The sequence below is a fragment of the Vigna unguiculata genome, chromosome 3 (assembly GCF_037176805.1).
Source record: "Vigna unguiculata cultivar grain cowpea cultivar isolate G323 ecotype 2 chromosome 3, ASM3717680v1, whole genome shotgun sequence".
In the NCBI taxonomy this organism is placed as follows: domain Eukaryota; kingdom Viridiplantae; phylum Streptophyta; class Magnoliopsida; order Fabales; family Fabaceae; genus Vigna; species Vigna unguiculata.
The window spans coordinates 29800683-29821316 of record NC_140794.1 but is presented as its reverse complement, the minus strand read 5'-3'; positions in this window follow the sequence as shown (position 1 = coordinate 29821316).

Here is a 20634-nt window from a genome sequence, read left to right as displayed (position 1 = left end):
ATGCTAATCTATGTTTATTTGCTTTGTAGGTTAATTAGGAGTAAGAAAGCAATGCTAGGTGGCGCATGGTGATTGGGGAGCATAAATGATGTGGATGAGAGAGTAAAGCAAAGGCATAAAGCATAAAGTAAGAGGCATAAAACAAGTGTACCTATGTACCTTTGGTCTCCTTTGTTTTTAGCACACTTTGGCCACTTTTTGAAGACATATGAGACACATTCTTTGTCTCCTTTTGAGCTAGAACGAAATTAGCCTTGCACACACCATAGTTAGCTCTTTTGTCTCTCATTTTTTTAACCTTAGGTTTTTGTAGAGACATCCTTAGGTATCTTTTATTTGCTTAGAGGCCCCCTAAACTCTTCTATATAAGGGGTGCTCCTAGACATGTAAAAGGGTTGAACATTTTGAAGTAAAAACACTCTTGTGTCTCAACCATTTGTGAGAGTTTCCTCCCTAGGGAGTGAATACTTTTAAGCCTTATCTTGCATAGCAAGTGGCGGCACACATCCACTCATCTTCAAGGTTGCCATGGCTTCTAGCCTAGCCTTGTAGTGGCGTGCTTCTCACATTCTTACCATTTCTTTCCTTTCCATTTTGTGTTTTCTTCTTCCTTTAATTGTTCTTGGTTTTCTATGGTTTATGTGCTTTCCATTTTCTTTTCATTTTGAATCAATCCATCATCTTCTTCTCTTGAGCTTTGTGAAAGGAACCTTCACATCTAGATAGCTTGCTATCTTAATGTCCAGTGGGGATTTCACTTAACTTTCTAAATCAACTCACACCATATTCAATAATCTTAAAAAGGAACAAGATAATCCTTCATCATTTGGTATCTAGAGCCTAGGTTATCTTGAATATGGTGTTTTTCATGTGCTAACCTTGTCTTGTTGTAGCTATCTTTGTATGGTTCAAATCCATTTCCATTGCACACAAAAACAATGCTGGCAGAAACTGTTCACGACTTTAAAAGATTAAACTGCACCTGCTCAGTGATCCAAAAATTACGTTCTTTATAGCAAAAGAAAGCTCTGTGAGTCTAGTTTCCAACAAAAAAAGAATTAACGCATTTGGAGTTCTGTGGAGAGAGTTATGAGCAAATGAGTGAGCAAAGGTCAGAGCTGCCGAGAATACGAAAAACAACGTTTTCAGGTTATGTTGTGGCAATTTTGGCTTCGGTTTTGTGACTCTTTTGCTCCTAAATGTGGTTGGATAACATGTCTTTTGATGCGTAGTCTTTGAGCCTCAAATCCGTGAGTTTAAATGCATGATAGCTACATGTTTATGTCTTTGTGTATGTCATGTTGAGTCTTTAAATGTGCCTAACTTTTGCTTGAGTCATATGTCATATGTTAACTTGAAGTTTTCTTATTCTTGTTTTTCTAAGTATTTGAATCTTGCTTTCACTTTATGTCTTGCTTGATGTATGCTCCATGAAATTGATTTTGGCCTAAAACTTGAGGAACTAAGTGTTCAAGCCACCTAAAACTCTTTCTCACCATTTTATGAAACTAGTTGTGGAAAGAAGAAAATTTTTGCACCAAATATTGTCTAAAAACCAAGAGCAATCTTGCTCATTGGTGAACTAAAAGTGTGTTTTTCACTAAGTGTTATGCAACTAGTTTCATGCTTGAGAAGTGGGTGATATTGGCAAATTAGTTCCATGCTTTAACTTGGTTATGATCTTTCTTGGTGTATGCATGATTTAAGACTTGAAGATGCTTGTCAAGTGCTTTCCATAGAGTCTTTAAAATGTGCTTTTCTTGTTTTAGTCTTGTTAAAAGTTTTGTCTCAAACTTTTCTTCTTTAGAGTTTAGCTTTCCTTGTTTTTGTGCTCTTCTTGCTTGTCACTAGGTGTTCTTTGTTTTGTCTTAGTAGTTTTCTTTTCTTGAAACTCTTGGGATGTTGTGGCCGAATCACTTGTATTGCATTTGAAAGGTTTTGAACAAGTTTTTAAAAGTGTTTGCTTCACTCCTTTGGTGGATTTTGAGTGCTAGCCTTGCCTTGTTACTTTGGGAGAGTGATCTAAACACTTGGGTTACATTTTGGGTTGGATTTGGTCTCGATTTTCATGTTGTCTAACCTCTAATCCATTTATTTTGTCTCGGATTTGAGTGTTTTTGTTGTAGGAATCATGGCAAGTTCATCAAATGCACCTACACCAAACAAAAACAATACATTGATGAGATTGCTTCGGGATTTGGAGTTGTCTAGGAAGGAGGCCTTTGAACAATTAAGAAAAGACAAGGAGCAAAGTGACCTAAGAATCCAAGAGCACATTCAAAGGCTTGAAGCTAAAGAGCAAGAAAGAGAGGCTAGGAAAAGAGGGCATTCTAAGCGCAACCCATCACAAGAGAAGCAAACTCCAAAGATTCCTAAGTTCTACGGAGGAAGTGATCCCAAAGTCTTCCTTGATTGGGAAGCTAAAGTTGATCAAATTTTCAATGAAAATCATGTAAAGAATCAAACACAAGTTGATATAGTAGTTTTAGGATTTTTGGAGTATGCCAATACTTGGTGGCATAAAGTTTGTAAGAATTATGACCAAGGGCCACCTGCGGCTTCTTGGATGGACATTAAAACTCTTATGCGCGCTAGATTTGTTCCTCCCTCCTATAGGAAGGAACTTCTTTTGAAGCTCCAAAGGCTTCACCAAGGTTCTATGAGTGTGAGTGAGTACTTTAAAGAATTAGAGTCTCAAATGCGTAGGGTTGAAATAAAAGAGACTAACAAAGAGAAAATAAAAAGATTTGTGAGTGGTCTTAGGAGAGACATACAAGACCAAGTAGAGGTTTATAAGTACTCCACTCTTGAAAATGTTTTCACACTTGCCCTTGGGATTGAAATTCAATTGAAAAGAAAAAGAAGGGCAAGGAAGAGTTACTCACCCAACCACTACTTTAGTCACTCATGGAAGGGAAAGGATAAAAAGAAACATGATAAGTTCCCTTCTAACTCTCATCAAGAACCACCAAGTAAAAGTAAGTCACCAAGTGATCACATTCACCATTCCACTTCTCAAAGATCAAGTTCCATTAAATGTTTTAAATGTTTGGGTTATAATCACATTGCTTTAAATTGCCCAACCAAAAGGACCATGATCTTAAAGAAGAGTAATGATGTTGAAAGTGAACACTCATCTCCCCATTCTCTTTCAAAAGAATCTTCTTCCTCTAGTAAAACTAAAAATTTTGAGAAAGACCCTATGTTATTAAGGCGCATGATAGGTCAAGATCAAAGTGAGCTTGAGCCAACTCAAAGAGAAAACATTTTTCAATCTAGGTGCAAAATTAACAAATGGGTTTGCTCTCTAATTATTGATGGAGGAAGTAGTACCAATGTAGCTAGCACAAGGTTGGTGGAAAAGCTTAACTTAGAGACCATTCCTCATGCTAAACCCTACAAGCTTGCTTGGATAAGTAAAGAGGGAGAAATAGATGTCAATAAACAAGTCCTAATTAACTTCTCTATAGGAAGCTACAAAGATGAGGTGCTATGTGATGTTGTTCCCATGGAAGTCACACATATCTTACTAGGTAGGCCATGGCAATTTGATAAACAAACTTTACATGATGGCTATACCAACCAATACATTTTCTTCAAAAATGGGAAAAAGACAACTTTACTACCTCTATCACCTTAAGAAGTTAATAAGGATAGAATTATAATAAGAAAAGATAAAGAAGAAAAAGAAAAGGGGCAAGCTTTCACCAAGGTTTTACTTGCCTACAAAAAAATTCTTCCAAAGCAAGATGTGCATCACTCTTCCTTCTCTTCCCAAGCCAAAAAGGAAGGCCCAAAGCATAAGCAAGAGAGGAAGAGTAGTCTAGAAAATAAAGATGGCCTAACCAAAGCTAGGGGTAATACCCTTACAAAGGATGAAACAAAAGCTCATAAAAGGGAGGCGCAAATCCTCACCCAAATCAAGTCAAGTTCCATCCACAAAGGCTTCAAGAATTTGTGGTCAAATTCTCTCCAAGAAGGGGAGGATGATGAAGGATTGACCCCAACCAAGGATGAAGGCACATGCTTAAGAAGACTAAGCATGTTTAGAAAGGAAGTTCACTAATCCTTCATCCCTTTCATTTGTGTTTGTTATTTTTGATTCCCTAAGTTGACTTAGTTGAATCAACTTTAGTTGACTTGTTGACCTTTGACTAGGTTTAACTTGTTGACTATAGTTGACTTGACTTAAGCCAACATGCTAATCTATGTTTATTTGCTTTGTAGGTTAATTAGGAGTAAGAAAGCAATGCTAGGTGGCGCATGGTGATTGGGGAGCATAAATGATGTGGATGAGAGAGTAAAGCAAAGGCATAAAGCATAAAGTAAGAGGCATAAAACAAGTGTACCTATGTACCTTTGGTCTCCTTTGTTTTTAGCACACTTTGGCCACTTTTTGGAGACATATGAGACACATTCTTTGTCTCCTTTTGTGCTAGAACGAAATTAGCCTTGCACACACCATAGTTAGCTCTTTTGTCTCTCATTTTTGTAACCTTATTTGACCTACTTTCTAGAAGCTAAGGTTAGGTTTTTGTAGAGACATCCTTAGGTATCTTTTATTTGCTCAGAGGCCCCTAAACTCTTCTATATAAGGGGTGCTCCTAGACATGTAAAAGGGTTGAACATTTTGTGTTTTCTTCTTCCTTTAATTGTTCTTGGTTTTCTATGGTTTATGTGCTTTCCATTTTCTTTTCATTTTGAATCAATCCATCATCTTCTTCTCTTGAGCTTTGTGAAAGGAACCTTCACATCTAGATAGCTTGCTATCTTAATGTCCAGTGGGGATTTCACTTAGCTTTCTAAATCAACTCACACCATATTCAATAATCTTAAAAAGGAACAAGATAATCCTTCATCACAGCGCGAAAGTTAATTCTCTGGTAGGGTTCCACTAGGTTCTCGAGGAAGGTTGCACCTCTTAGAATTAGGGTTTCTCCTTTCACCCATCATGCCTTCCTTCCACCATTAGATCATGTTTTCCTCTTTATAGGGTTGGGCTGTTAATGTCGTTAGGCTTAGAGTCATCTTTTGGCTGCTAATCTCTCTATAAAAAGAGCAAGCCATTTCTTTGTAACATAGCTTAGATGAATGTTAAAATTGGTTGAGAACACTCCCCCATTCGTCAACTCAAACCCTAAACCCTAGATGAGAGTTCATCTCGTCGGGTTGCCTCAAACACCGTGAGTGTGTGAGTTCCGTGTGAGAACGAGAGTCTTCCGTTGCATTTCAGTCGATTCCACCGAAGGAATCAACGTCAGGAGGTCGTTTCGACGATTCACCGTCAATTGGAGCAAGTTCCCACCGATTAACGGTGTCGACGACCTCATCAAGTGGTATCGAAGCCACTCGTTCTTGGACCACCGCGAGATGAATATTCTTTCTTATCTCTGTTTTTTCTTCTTATTATGTTTGATTTTGTCTTGTTCTATATTCGATTGAGTCATCTTTTCTTCTCTGGTGTTGGTTTTGTGCTCTTGATGTGTTTTCCATGCTGAAATTGATTCAAATTTCGTTGATCTAATTTTCCTGAATCAATACTATGATAAAATGTCATAGCTTCTAATATGTCGCTCCATTGCATGTGAATTAGGTTTTTCTACTTTTTTTACCTAGCTTTAATGTTTTCAAATCCTGTTTTGTCTTAGGTTTTGTGTAGTTTTTTTCTCTGTTGTTAATTCCATAGATGTGTGCCTATTTGTGTTTTGTCTATTGTTTAGTCTATGTCCAGTATATATTTTCATTCGAGTGTGTAGATTCAGGTGGTATGTTGAGTGCTTTAATTGGTAGTAGATCAATAGCAATTTTTCTGCATGCATCTTGCCATTGATTCATGTTTTATTCGTGCTATATTTTCTTTATTTGTCCAATTGAATTTGAGTTTGTTTAGCTCTTATGTTGCTTCTACAATTCATGTGCTTGCCAAGGATAGTGCTGACAGTACTGTAATGTTCCATTGAACTAATCATATATCTAACTTTGTTTAGATTGTTCAAATGGACATTCAGTATTGCTAACTTAGTGCATAGGCGATGATAGTCTTTCTTTCAATGTTAGTTGCCTTAACAGTTGTTCTACGAATTTGAATTTCAATAATTGGTTCATTATCTTTGTTGCTTGTATTACATTCTGGTTGTGGAGTATATCAAATTGTATCCATGTGCTGAATTCACATGTTGTAGTTCCATTCCATTGCTGGCCTTTATGCTTGATTCCAATGTTGTTTGGACCATTAGCTCTGCTCTGGATTTTGTGCCTGTGCTCCAAGTATATTGAACATTGTTTTTGGTATTGTACAGTTCTTGACCGTGTTTATTGGTCCATACACCAGCCATTAGCTTTCCACTCTTTCCAATGTTGGTTTAATTATTTTTTAGTGTTTTCAAATCATGTTAATGATCAATTCATCGAAACTATGCTGATATGATGCATTCTGCATTGACTGTTATATTTGTTATATCTACAGATTTGCTATATCACATTACTTTTGCTGCATCCTATATGGCCTTTGTTGTTGAGTGCAGTCGTTTTGGCCATTTTTGTTTCCAATTACTAAGCTGATATGTGTTTTAAAAAGTATTTCAATTTGCTGATTTGCTATGTGCTCTTACTGTTTGAACAACTTCCACTTATTCGAGATTAAATATGTTTTGGTCAAGTGTATTTGTTATATCACATTTTTTTGTATCTTTGATTGGTCTAGACTGTGCATCTTGTCATATATCAGCAGTTTCATTCTTGCCTTGATTGTGTTGGTACATTTCTTGGTTTGGTTCACATTTGTGTGCATTGACCGTGGGCTTAGTTGCGAGTTTTGCATCTTGATTTTCTTTTTTGCAGTAGCCCCTCTGTTGTGAATTGATTCTCTTGGTTTATGACTACTTTGGCCAGCAACAACATTTTAAATTCTTATGCATCTTTATGTGTTATTACACTGTTGAATTTTTAGTGCAGTTGTGTCATCTGTTTGAATCACAAATTCAGTTTTGATTGTGTGAATCTGTTTTGATGTCTGATTCATCTGTGTGAATCTGTTTTGATGTGTGATTCATTTGTGTGAATCCTGTTGCAAATTGGTGATCATTATTCTACACTGTCCGAGCCTTACTTGTTTTCTCATGTGCTTTTCACTTTTGGTTTTTTGAGTTGAATCACTTGAATTCTATCATATGCGTTTGTGTACTGAATTAGAAGTAGCCATTGAAACTGTTATGAGCTGTTATTCACGTTTGAGAGTTGAATAGAAAAAGAGAAAGAAATCAGTGAAAAGAAAAAGAAATATGATGAAAAAAAAATTCCCTAGCAAGTAATTCTGGTTTGCAAAGTGAAGTTTTGATAAAGTGCTTTGAGTAAACAACGTGCAACATCATCCCATATTTGCTACTTTCTTTTTCAATGTCATTTGCATATGATCTTAATTCAACTTATTTTGAGTCTTGTTTGATTTTAGTTTTATTCATCTTGTTCTAGACACATTCTTTAGGTTCTCTTTTGTGTGCCATCCTTTATTGCTTTGCCTTTTTCTTTCTTGTCTTGCTTGATTATTCCATTGAGTTTGTCATTCACTCTTTCACTTGATGTTGTCCAATTCTTCCATTGGAGCTTTTCTTGCTTCTATGCTTTGTTATTCTTATGTGGAAGAATGTGAGTGCTCTTGGTTCATTTGGCTTGCAACTCACTGATTTGGCAACTTTGTAGGTGATTTCCTTATCTTGAAGATAGAGCTGCAGGGAAGGAGGAATTGTGAGGCAAAACATTGAGTGGCTACCGAGAGGAAACAGGAGTGAGCTGGGATCCTTAAAGAAGGAGTGTAAACACTTGGGGAGACACACTTTGGAGGCTGGACCGAGAGAGACATAGCCTAACTAGTTCTTTTATTTATTTATTTTTTGTGATTATTGTTGTTTTCATGTCACGGTATTTTGGGTTGTAATAGTTTAATCATGTAGTGTGAGATTCAAGAGGTTCCAAAGGCCACTTGTATCTTCACTTAGGATTTTTCGTCTAGTTTAAGTTTTCAATCTTTATGTTTTCTGCCTTTATGTTTTAAATGTCCAGGTTTTGTGTGCTTTGTATGTTTTATTTTTGTTTTAGGTCATCGTGATATCTAGGTGCCATGTGTTTAACACCTACTTGACCTTCTTTTGGTCTTTAGGTTTTCAATTAGTCCACACACTTTGAAAAAAATTGTTTTTCACAATCTGTTTTGCTTTGAATTGTTCTTGAGAAATTTTGTGAAAGAAATTTAGAGATCTCTAGCTAGGAAAGACTTGGTTCCTAAGTTTGTCCATGAGACTCACCTCCCTTTCCTAGGAGTATCTCTAGAAATCTTTTCCATTATTTTCTCTTTAGAAATTCTTCATTTTTCTTTGTGAAAAAAATTGTTTTGATAAAAGTGTTTCAAAAACTGATTGCAAAATGAGTTTTTCTTCTTCTAGCCGTGTGCATTTAGATAGACATAGTAGTGTGCATTTAGGTAGGCATAGTAGTTATGAGTTCCATCATACTATTCATAGTGATATTCCATTCTTCGGGGAAGATATAGGACCAATATCATTTAGAGATTGGATGTGGGATACAGAGGAATTGGTGCAACCATTGTTTAGTAAATATAGTCAATTTGACATTCTTAGGCATGTTACTTCTAGGTTTATAGGATGTGCATGTGAGTGGTGGCAAAGGAGACAGTCAAGAGTGCATAAGGGGAGAGAATCATGCATTAATACATTTTATGAATTCAAAGCATGCATGTGAAACCATTTCATTCCCTCTTCCTTTAGGATAACTATAGAGCAACAAGTTAGGATAGAAAACTTCATTGATATAGGTGATGCATTCATCCAAAATCTTGCTAAGTTTTCTTGACTAGAAAAAGATTTTAAGCATGATTTGAACTTGCTCTTGAGTAAACAACGAGAGAGAGAGAGAAAACATAAGAGAGAGTAAGAAAAACTTGAAAAGCTTAGAGAGTTGGAAAAGAAGAGAGAAAAAGAAAAGCTTGAGAAGCTTCGTGCTAAAAGAGAACAAGAGGAAAAAGAGATAAAAGAGAAGAAAAAAATAGATGTGGAAGAAAAGGAAAAAGAGGAGAGTCTTAGAAAAGCCAAAGAAGAGAATGAGAGAAAAGAATTTGAAGCCAGAGAGAAAATAAAACAAGAGAGTGAGCTTGAAAGACAACCCAAAGTGGTAAAGTTACAAAGCATTTCAAATGAAAAGAGGGAACTCATTGTTAGGGATTTGGTGTTCAATCCTTCACCAATTCCTTTCATTAAGTCCCAATTTCCAAAAGGAATTTTCCCACTTTTAAACTCTTCTCACTTTTTCATTATATCTTTTGTTTTGTTTTCTTCTCAAACTTTTTGTTCTCCATCTCATTCACATATTTTATCATCCTCAAAATATTGTGCCAAAATACACTTTAACCTTAAAATCCTTTTCAAAAATCATCCAAGTCAAAGTGTAAGACACTCTTTTTGTGAAGTAGGCTGGATATCACCTTTTTCAAATTTTAACAGTCCATTTTGACACATTGTACATTCAATTTTACTGCATGGTTATTATGATTTTAATTCAATTTTATTTGATGACTACTGCAAATATGTGTTTGATCCAGGTGGATTCTTAAATTTGGTTGCTGTGAGTTTTAACACCTTCTTGATATGAGGACAGATCCTCTTCAAGAGGGAGGGGATGATGTGACCCCATTAAGGCTCACAACTTAGGCAATTGGCTAGGTCCATTGCTTTTAATTGTTTTATTTTCTTTATTTCTTTTATTAAATAAATGTGTTCTAATTGGGTTTGTTTTGCTAATTACGGTCTATTTTTCCAAAGCAACTAATTATTGATCAACGTTGGGCTGAAGCTTCACCTGTGACCCAAATGCACTCATGTGTGGCAACACTTTCACGCTTCTACAAGTGACAGTCCACACATTTCACGTGTGCTTCCAGCACCAACCTGCTGCAACCAACATCTCGTCTTCATTGGACCGAGACTCAATTCATCATTCAGAGCCCAATTTCTTCCAGGCCTCACGCGTCCAAATTTCTTTCTATCACGCGTGCAACATCTTCCAACATTGGCCTCGCGTGCAGGCCAGTTCTCTTTAGGTCTCGTTTCCAACACACAAATTCCTTATACAGCCACGCAGGGATCCAACCAACTCCTTTCACTTTTCACTCTACCAGCCACACAACACGAAAGCTAACCCTCTGCTAGGGTTCCGCTGGGTTCTCGAGGAAGGCTGCACCTCTTAGAATTAGGGTTTCCCCTTTCACCCATCATGCTTTCCTTCCACCATTAGATCACATTCTCCTCTTTGTAGGGTTGGGTTGTGAATGTCGTTAGGCTTAAAGTCATCTTTCGGCTGCCAATCTCTCTATAAAAAGAGCAAGCCATTTCTTTGTAACTCAAGTTAGAAGAATGTTAAAATTTGTTGAGAACACTCCCTCATTCGTCAGGTTAAACCCTAAATCCTATATGAGAGTCATCTCGTCGGGTTGCCTCAAACATCGTGATTGTGTGAGTTTTGTGTGAGAACGAGAGTCTTCTGCTTCATTTCAGTCGATTCCACCGAAGGAATCAACGTCAGGAGGTCATTCCGACGATTCACGTCAATTGGAGCAAGTTCCCGTCGATTAACGGCGCCGACGACCTCATCAGCTATGCAATTTTTTTTTTGTTTTTAGTTTTTTATTTATTTATGCATATGCATGCTACATGTTGAAACTATGAACATGGTACCTTGGATCACCATAGAATGGGAATGCAATGCATATTTGTGCATAGTGGGACACTTACGTGATATGCTAATGAAATGTATGCTTATGCCTTGAGGGACATTTTTCTTACTTTTTTTTTATAATGGTGTGATTGTGATGAATTTATTATTATATACAAGGAAAGGTGAGGGTAAAGGACGCAAATAGTCTCCCTTTAGTGCCTTTATTTAACATCGGTTTGACGGTTAAAATTCTAAGGGAAGGTATATGTGCTCACAAGGATAGTTTCCTAATACTTAAATATCAAGGTCACTAGAGTTATGACCCACTTCATGACATTTCCCACGATAGTTGGTAAACAACAAGAAGTGAGAGAGTACCAATGAAGCAAGCAAACTCTAGTTGGGGTTCTCAATAACCACTTGGGAAGTACATCCACTATGACACTGCTACACAATCCCCTCTAATTTTAAGCAACTCAAACCCGGGGATAGGCCACACTCATGTAATGAACAAAATATGTGTGTGTGAAAGGAGCATACAATGTATACCCAAACCCACACCTGGCAATTATTCCAAATACAAAAATAAAGAAGAATATACACATACAATTATTCTAAATATAAAATAAAGATAAAAATACACATACCAAAAAAAATGAGAAAGAAAAAATATGAAGAAAAACCACATCAATTTTGCACAACCAAACAAATGGTTTGACTCTCTAGCATCCCTAGTGGAGTCGTCATCTGTCACAACCAAAATCGCGGCGGGACGACGAATATAAATAAATATTTGAAAAAACAAACAGAGTTTGGAGTCATCACCATAGTTTATTTTGGAAAACTAAGGAAAAACCAAAAAAGATAAAATAAGGTATGCGAAAAACCAGATTTTAGGTCCGAGAGTCGGTTACGCTCGTCCTAAGACGATACCTTAAATTAAATGTGCAAAACTTTTGTGGTTTTTCAAAATATTTATTTTCCCCAAAAATAATAATAAATTAATTTACAAAAGAAACAAAAATATTTTTTTGGTTTTTTGGGCCTCACGAGGATTAATCCTCGCTCTTACGTATCTCCATGTGAATGGACAATCAGGATTACGTAGTTCTTTATGAAAAAATATTTGGAAAATTATTTGAAAACCTTTTTATTTAAATTTTAGTATTATTTTAAAATTGGTGTCACACGACGCGAGTGGCCGGATAGACACTTTAAATAAATTCTTTTTTTCTATTCTTTTATTTTTTATTTTTTTAATAATTTATAAATTTTTAATATTTTTTTTAAAGTTATTTTAAAGTAGTTCTGGATGTCATTGCAACGTGAGCAACCAAATAGATATAAAAGAGTAAACAAAGAAAGCTATTTTTTATTTTTAGATCATCTGTATATATTTTTAGAAAAAACAAAAGTCTAAATTGGATGTCATTCGACGCGAGCAGCCAGGCAGACAATAAAGAAAGGGGAAAAAATATTTTTTATGATTAAAAAAAAGAATGAAAATTGAAAAAAACTAAATCAAAAGAAGAAAGAGATGAAAGTGATGTACCTTAAAAAAAATTAATATCTCCTCACCTTTTCTCTTTTCTTTTTTTTTTTTGCTTCCTTTTCTAATATTTTTGTGTTTATTTTTCCAATAGATATAAAGATGAGAGGTGTCTTTGTGGGTAGTAATGAGAGAAAGAGAGAGTGTAGAGAATGTTTTCTTCTCTTTTTTTTCTACCTCTTTCAATATGCTTTTTTTTTGAAAGAGAGATAAAAAAGGAGGTGTGTGTGGGAGTGGTGATGAGAAAGAATTAGAGAAGTATATAGAATATATCTTTTTTCTTTTTCCCGCAGAGTGCGTATTTATACTCACACCTTGCAATATCAATGCAATCTCAACAACCTTAATTGTAATGAAGAATATAAGGAAGGAATTGATCATGATAGTAGCACATTATGGGGATCAAATCATAGTAAATCAGAACACAAAAATCAATCCCAATTCACTAATGCAAAATAAGTTTTTTATACCTACATTATTATACATGTTCAAATCCACCAGGTATAAAACAAGAGGCGAATGACAATTTTGTAAATAATGTGAGATCTTTTATGCCAATTATACTTTTAACCGGTATAAAAATTAATGTAGTTGCATATTTGCAGTATTAAAAAAGACTTTTTATACCAATTATAGCTAGAATTGGTATAAATTTCGTATATATATATATATATATATATATATATATATATATATATATATATATATATATTATTTTTAATAATTTTTAAAAAAGATATTATACTTGTTGACCTTGTAACCGGCACAGTAGGTTTCCCATTTCCCATTTATTTCGTTCATTCCCTTTCCTTAACACGGTTCTTCGTTTCCAACATAGTTTACTGCTTTGTCGCTCTCGCTTCCCAACAATCATCGTCACCGTGCAAAGTTGTCATCGCCGTCACCGTGCAAAGTCGCTGTCGTCGTCAATATGCGAAGTCGTCGTTGTCGTCACCGTGCAAAGTCGTCTCCTCACGGTTGTGTGTTGTTTCTGTGCTCTTCGTCTGCTAGCATCATTGTCGCATTGTGTTATCTTCGTTGTCGAAATACTTGGTTTCCTAGTCTGTGTCGCCCTCACCGTCCATCTCTTATATGCTTTCTCCATTTGAAGGTCAACATTTGAACCCTAACCACACATTACTGTTGTTTTATTGAATGAGTGAAATTGATAGATTTGTTCATTTGCAGGAGTTAAGTGTGATTGATGTTGGAGTGAGAACGGCCAAGGTTAGGTTTTGGTTCTCGTTATTCTTATTATAAATTGCTTAATTGTTCAATTTCTCCTAAAATTTGTTGCGAAATTTCACAATTCTCATGTGTTTTTATGTTTCCAATTCAAATATTTAATCTAGAGCACGTGTTCCACCATTCGATTTTCAAGCAGTAAGCAAAATCTTCTATCCTAGTAAATTGCCATTGGTGTCAAATTTACCCCTTGTTTGCTCCTGACCAGGTTTACCTTTTTTCTCTTGTCTTGTTGATTTTAGTTCATGACAAGCCTGTGTAACTATTTTTTCCACCCATTGTTTAGTTCATTTAATCCTTTCACGAATTTTCTCTCTGTACTTTCTTGGTCCTATTTAAACTTGAGTATTCATTTGTTATTTGTGCTTATAGTTGATTCAAGTCATTAAACTTAGTTAATTTACATTACTTGGTAGTAATCTTTTCACACAATGCTTCCATTAAAGCTATTCAATTTTTCCTTTGGCGTATCTATCTGCAATGAACACCTTAAAATTGACTATGTGCTTCAGATTGTAATTATCACTGTATTTTAGCCTAATCCACTTTCAGTTGGCAACAAACTTACACTAAAACAGTACATGCCTCACATTCCTTTGATGTGATGACCAACTAGTTTTATAAATTAGACATTCGTAGGGTCAATTTTAATTTGTATGAAAGCATAGAGGGTCTATAATCTGGACACTAAGTAATTAAGTGATGACATCAATTATAAAAGACACTTATGCAAGGTGTTTTCTATACGCAATGATAAACTTAAAATTAATAATTTTGATATTTGAGTTTCTAGCTGTTCTAAAGCATCGAAAATTGTATTTTATGATGTTGAGCAAAGTTGGAAAGGAGAAAGAAATAGCAAAGGAAAAGGTTCAAAAGTGTGTTATGTAAAAATTAGAGTTAGATTTTGTAATGTGGACAAATATAATATGGTTGTACTTATATGCATGTTAATAACATAATTTGGTGTTGGGATAGCTATAATAGGACACTTGTGGCCTTGTTTTTGGGGCTTTGCTTATGAACTTTTGTTGTGAGGTTAGAGGTGATGCGATGGTGGTAAGTATTGGAGATAGAAACAAAAGGGAAAGAGTGAATGATCCAAAACATGTTTTGTTGAACTTAACAATGAATAATGATGGAAGCAAACTACACCTATTGGAGTTCTGTTGAAATAGAGAATGAAAAAAAAGGGATTTCATAACTAAGATGCCACACAACCTGGGGTTGGTATAACATAGAATATATGAAGCTACAATGTAATCCGCAGGAACAAAAAATGATACTGGTTGTAGGAGTATAGAGGGTGAAATGTAGGGGAGGGGAAGTTGAATCACTTAAGGTAACATAATAAAAGCAGGGCAACAACTCCAGGTGGGTTGTTGACTGACAATGGCTTCCCTATTTTGTCCTTTAAGAAATCATTTTGGAACCAATGGCTTCACTAACAAACAGTGATTGATGTAAAAGAGTGAGAGTTTTCATTATTCGCGAAGGCCCTTATCACAAACCAAGACCTTATAACCAACCTTCAAGTTCATACTATTTCTTAATTTCATCTTCTTCCAATGTAAGACACGTACATGGTTTGCTATAATCTCACCCAGTAGTTTGATTCAGCCTTAAAAAGCTCATTTTTGGCTTCAGTGACATGTTTGTCATGGAAGCTAGTGCATAACTAAACTTTTTATCTTATTACCGTATAACCCAAAAAAAAAATAGTAGTTCTTAGTTGGGAAGCTCTCTAATAGAAGATGATAGTAAATTTGGCATTGATTACATAATTGAAGAAAAAAAAAGGTATCAGGAAGGCAAGAACACAATACCAAACACTGTCGGGGTCATCACTTTGGTCACACAGTACAGGTTGAGTCCCTGCTTCACGATTTAGATAACAGCTATTATCAGAAGGTTTCTGCCATATTGCAACATACCTATCTTTTTTCAAAAACTTCCAGCATAGACAAGTAGTAAGATTTAGCATCTCTAAGATAGCAAACAATTTGGTGGGTACATCATGTCAGAAAACGACAATACTAATATCGAGGTATAAAACTTTGTATTATATAAATACAAGAACCAGCCGAAAAGTTTCAAGAAATTCAACTTATAAATAGTAATCAAGTTGAATGGTACCTTTCCATTGTTCTTCTAACACTTCCTCGTGTTTATAAATCGGTTGGGCAGCCCAGACAAACTTCTCTTTTAAGGTGACATCAATTTCCTTCACCTCACCATTGGATGTGATTAACAAGCCTTTCTTTAAATGATTGTAAGTAGGGAGTATTTCAAGTGCAGCCCACTTCAGAGCTTCTTCATCATCTTCTTCAAATGAATTCCATGAAAAAACTCCACTTCCATCTCTCCAAATTGAAGAACGACTTACTTGAAAGCTGCTAGTAGTACCTTTAGTCGGGTTGCCATTGGCCATTGTCAAGAAAAAAAAGGTGAAAAAAAAATATAAAATGGAGCTGCAATAACTTCTCAAACTCAGTAAATCAATGGCTTCAGAAGATATTCTATTTTAGCCAAACGACTGTTATTCAAACATCATTCTAATCCATGGAGTAGTAATGTTGCAGCCACTAATTTAAAAACAAAAATATCAGAGGAAAGGGTGGACTAAATGGATTGAACTCGGTTGCTAAAACATATTGAAACAAAATCTCTTTGCTGGTAGAGTTCACTCCTTTTAGTCCTACTATGTGAAATAAAAGAGTGACATGCTAAATGAAAGTGCTCCTTGTAAATTATAAGGACTACACACTGAAGTTTTGAGAGTAACAAAGTGTGACTCTTGTAGCATAAAATGAAAGTAGAGACATGCAAGGATTACGCAATAATCGTAAACTTTGTGGCCAAATTATGCATGCAATGGGTTAGGTGGCATGATGTATGTTGCTATATTTAAGCCTCAAGGGAATATAGTTGTAAAGAACACTCTTAATTGCAAATATGTACTATCTCTAATAGAAATTTAATAGTTATGATCACTCATTTTTCCTTTTCTTCCTTGATTATTGTTTTCTCATCATAGGTTGTACTATATGAATTCCATTAGTTATGTCTATTACTAAAGGCTGACTTGGATAAAGAACTTAATTAAGCGCTTATTAAATATGAGCTGGTTATAATAAGCACCTGGATTTTAATTTTTTTTTATAATTGAAGAAATCAGTTTAAACTATTTTCACGTAAGATATAAGATATTTTTATTAACTATCCCAGAAAGATTATTATATAAGTTGAAAACAACTTATGGACATATCATAAGCTATTTCCTTAAGTTTCTCCCTATACTTACAGAAGTGAAGATGAGCTCAAATAGACTTTAAATAAGCTCTTCCTAACTGATATTAATTTGATTATGGCTTAGGAATGTGAGTTCATCACTAGTGCAGAATTCCCATTTTACCTCGCCTTATATGCCTCGGTTGGCCAAAAACCGAAGCATATAATGGCGCGGTGGCATTTTTGCAATTAGAGCCAAGTTTTAGGCCTCGGTTCTCCAAATACTCGAAGCCAAAGAGCGGTATAGGCCCCGGTTCGCTCAAAACCGGTGCCAAAGAGGGGTATAGGCCTCGGTCCAGTAGGACCCGAAGCCAAAAAGTGGCTGGAAGTCAGGGGTATAGGCCTCGGTCCAAGGAGACCCGGTGCCAAAAGGGGGTCAATTGCTTCAGTTCCTCTAACAACCGAAGCCATAAGGTTTATTTAGGGTTCAAAATTCACAAAGTCTTCTTCCTCCCCGCGCCGCCTCTGCAATTCCACTTTCTCTCTCTCCGCGAAGCCCTTCCTTCACTTTCCCTTTCTTCCTCCTTGAGTGGACGGAGATGGTGACTGAACTGTGGTGGTGCGGTGCAGATGCTATAATGGAGGCGCGCCAGTTTGCTTCGCGGAGGTGTGGCAGTTTCCATGGCTGTTGTTGCGGTGCGAACGTGGTATGGACAACAAACGATGGTTCTGCGTCAATGGTGGATTCGAAACTGGTGCAGCCATGGCTGCTGCGTGAGGAAGAAGAACTCGCGGTGGCCGTTCGCTCCAGCAGCGTTTTCCGGCGTGGTGGCTTGCGCAGAATGGTTCGTGAACGGTGGCAGCACTGCTGCAGCTGCGATGGAGATGCGAACTGCTGCGTGGTGGTGCCACCGCACCTCTACGAACGCCGGAAACACCAACCTGCAGAAGAACCACCTGCAGCAGCGCAACCACAAACCTGCACCCTCATTCTCGTCCATCTTCGCGCGAACCAGCAGCTACAACGAAGCACGCAAACGGAACAGTTGCAACAACCACCATCTTTTCTTCACAGACCATGACGCAGCAACACCACCACGCCCGCCGGAGCAACCGCCATTGCCGTCAGCCGCGTCGTCGCAAAGCCAATGGGTTTGTTGAGAATGGGTTTGTCGATGATGGATGGTTGCTGATGGGTAGTGACGGGGTATATGGCCTCGGTTCTTACCATAACCGAGGCCAAAGGCTCTGCGAAATTTTTAATTAAAAAAAATATTGTTGAACCTATGGTTCCGGTCCCTCGGCAATCGAAGCAGAAAAGTGTTTTTACGCCTCGGGTGATAACCGAGGCCAAAAGGCACCCCCTTTTGGCCTCACCCCAATATGCCTCAGTTCTAAAACCGAGGCAGAATGCCAAAAATAACCGGGGCCAAAAGCCCTTATTACACTGGTGCATGATTATGGCTTGAATATAATAAGATTTAGCATGTGTGGTGTTGTAATTTGTGTTATCGATAAACTTAGAAAGATTCCCTTTACTTTCCTTTCACCGCACACCATAAACCCTTTTTCTTTTTAATTTGCTTCTTGTCAGGGCTAGTGTGATAAAATCTTTACAACTGATAATTGAAATGCATTGCCCTAAACAAAAAGTGTGGCCATTGCACTAGGTTTCTTTTTTGGTGTTAAAGTAGTGACAACTTTTCCTATTTGAGTATTTTCTTCCAATCAATGACTCATAATTGTTGAAATAATGTTGATGATGAAAGGAAAGTGGAGTTAATGATGAATGTTAATGATTGATAATGCATGCATAAATGCAAGAGTAGAAGTAGTAGTATGATGTGAGCGCATCAAAGAGTGGAGAACTTAAATTAGAAAGCTTTGAAGGAGAGAGATAGAAGAAAAGACCTCTCACACATACTAGCCTTTCTTCACAACCTCTTTTTGAATTTCAACCATCTTTTAATTAAAACCTTCATACCAATCTTCACATACGTTGCTATAAGAAAAGAGAGACAATACAAACAATTGTAAGTATTACTGAAACGATAAGTTTGTATATAATTACTCTAATTATTTTATCTGTCAAATTTAGTAATTTTCTTTTGCCTTTGTACTCTACCTACTTGTTTTTATGTTATTTTTCTTTTCTTTCCTATGTGTCAAACAAACGTATCTCTATTTTCTCCCAATTGCTTAAGCTTAAAAGTTTCTCTACATGATGTGTGTTGAAGTGTCACCTCTATTGAATTCCTTTATGTTGACTTATTTAGTTTCTCAAATTGGAAGATTGGAGATGGGGAAACCGAGTCGTTATATTTTGTGAGTGTATAGTTGCTGACTTATAATATTATGTTTAAATGTGCAAACTGTCAATGTCTCACATTAACTAGTTGTAAATTCTAACATTCTGGTTTGACTTCCGTTTTGACAGCTAAATTTGTTGGTAAATATAATGTTATGGATATAATTGTCTTATTCATATTAACATAAAGTAAGCCTTCTTTCCTAAATGTTACGTGGATGTAATTGTCTTATTGATATTAACATAAAGTAAGCCTTCTTTCCTAAATGTTATATGTCTCTGATATGTTGTGATGCTCCTTTGTCATCCCTTTTGAATCGTCTTGTCATTCTCTCTCAACCCGTTGTGTTTCTTCCTCTAATGGTGCATTTCTTAATTGATATTTCCAATCTTATTAAATTTAACATGCAGGCCGATTCCATATATTTTATGATTTCATTATTAATCATAGGAAGCTTGTTATGAGAAATTCTGAAGCTTTACTTCATTAACTTTTTAATATGGCAAGGTTGTTGTCGGCTTTAAAGGCATATCTGACAAGGATCCGGGAGCTCTTGTAGAAGCATTCTTGTTTTGAAGAGGTTTTAGTTTTTATTTTGCAGAGGTTTTCATTCTTGGGAAGACTTTTGGATAGGTAATATCGATCTTCTGTGTATCCTTCCAAGGTCAGTTCGGTGGTTACTATTCTTGTAATGAATTATTTCTGTTTGTTTATTGTTCAATTCAACGTGTTGTTTCCTTGTTCATCTAATCACATCAATCAGTGACCTATAATTGGATTATTGAACTAGTTAACCTAGTTGGCATATCTGGTTCAGTATTAGTTTCCGCATTTTTTAGTAGATGGTAAGTGCAAGTGGGGTTATTTCAGTTCTACATTCTCTCTTTCTTTAAAGAAACTTAACTTTTTTAACTTATGATTTAGTTTTCTGGGCTGGATCTGATTATTTTTATTTCTTCTTTAGCAGTGGTTTATTCATATACTGGTGTACTCAAACTAAATCATACATGTTTTTTTATTTTCTACACATCATTCATGTTTTAGACTTTGGTTTATTGTTTAATTTCATTTCACAAAACTCACTTTTAAGGTAATAATTTTCTCTCACCCATCTATTTTGAATCTCCATGGTTCGTGTATTCTTTTCTTTCAGTTGATTCATAAGGATTCCTATTTATTTTAAGAAATTGACGAGTAGAAGAATTTTGCTTTTCTCATTGTTTAGTAATTTAGCTTGTGAATTTTGTCCTTCCTTATCTCATATGTCGCTTCTCTTTCGCCACTTTCTTTTCTTCTGTTCCATGTAACCCTCTTTAGCATCTTTATTTTTAAGATTGAGGTTAATTTTTATCTACTATAAAATTAAAACATTGTCCATAAATTAATTTCAGTTGCATAAATTAGTATCTCCAAATTCTTGCATCTTAACTAAATTTTAGTTGTGGAATTATGATGTCTACTATCAATAAAAACTGTTGTTGAACTGTTTGAGAGATTCTTTTGTTCTATCTTCATTAGTAAGTTATATAGCTTGTGCTCATAGAATTTCTGTTGCTTAGAATTCCTTTGTGTGAACTA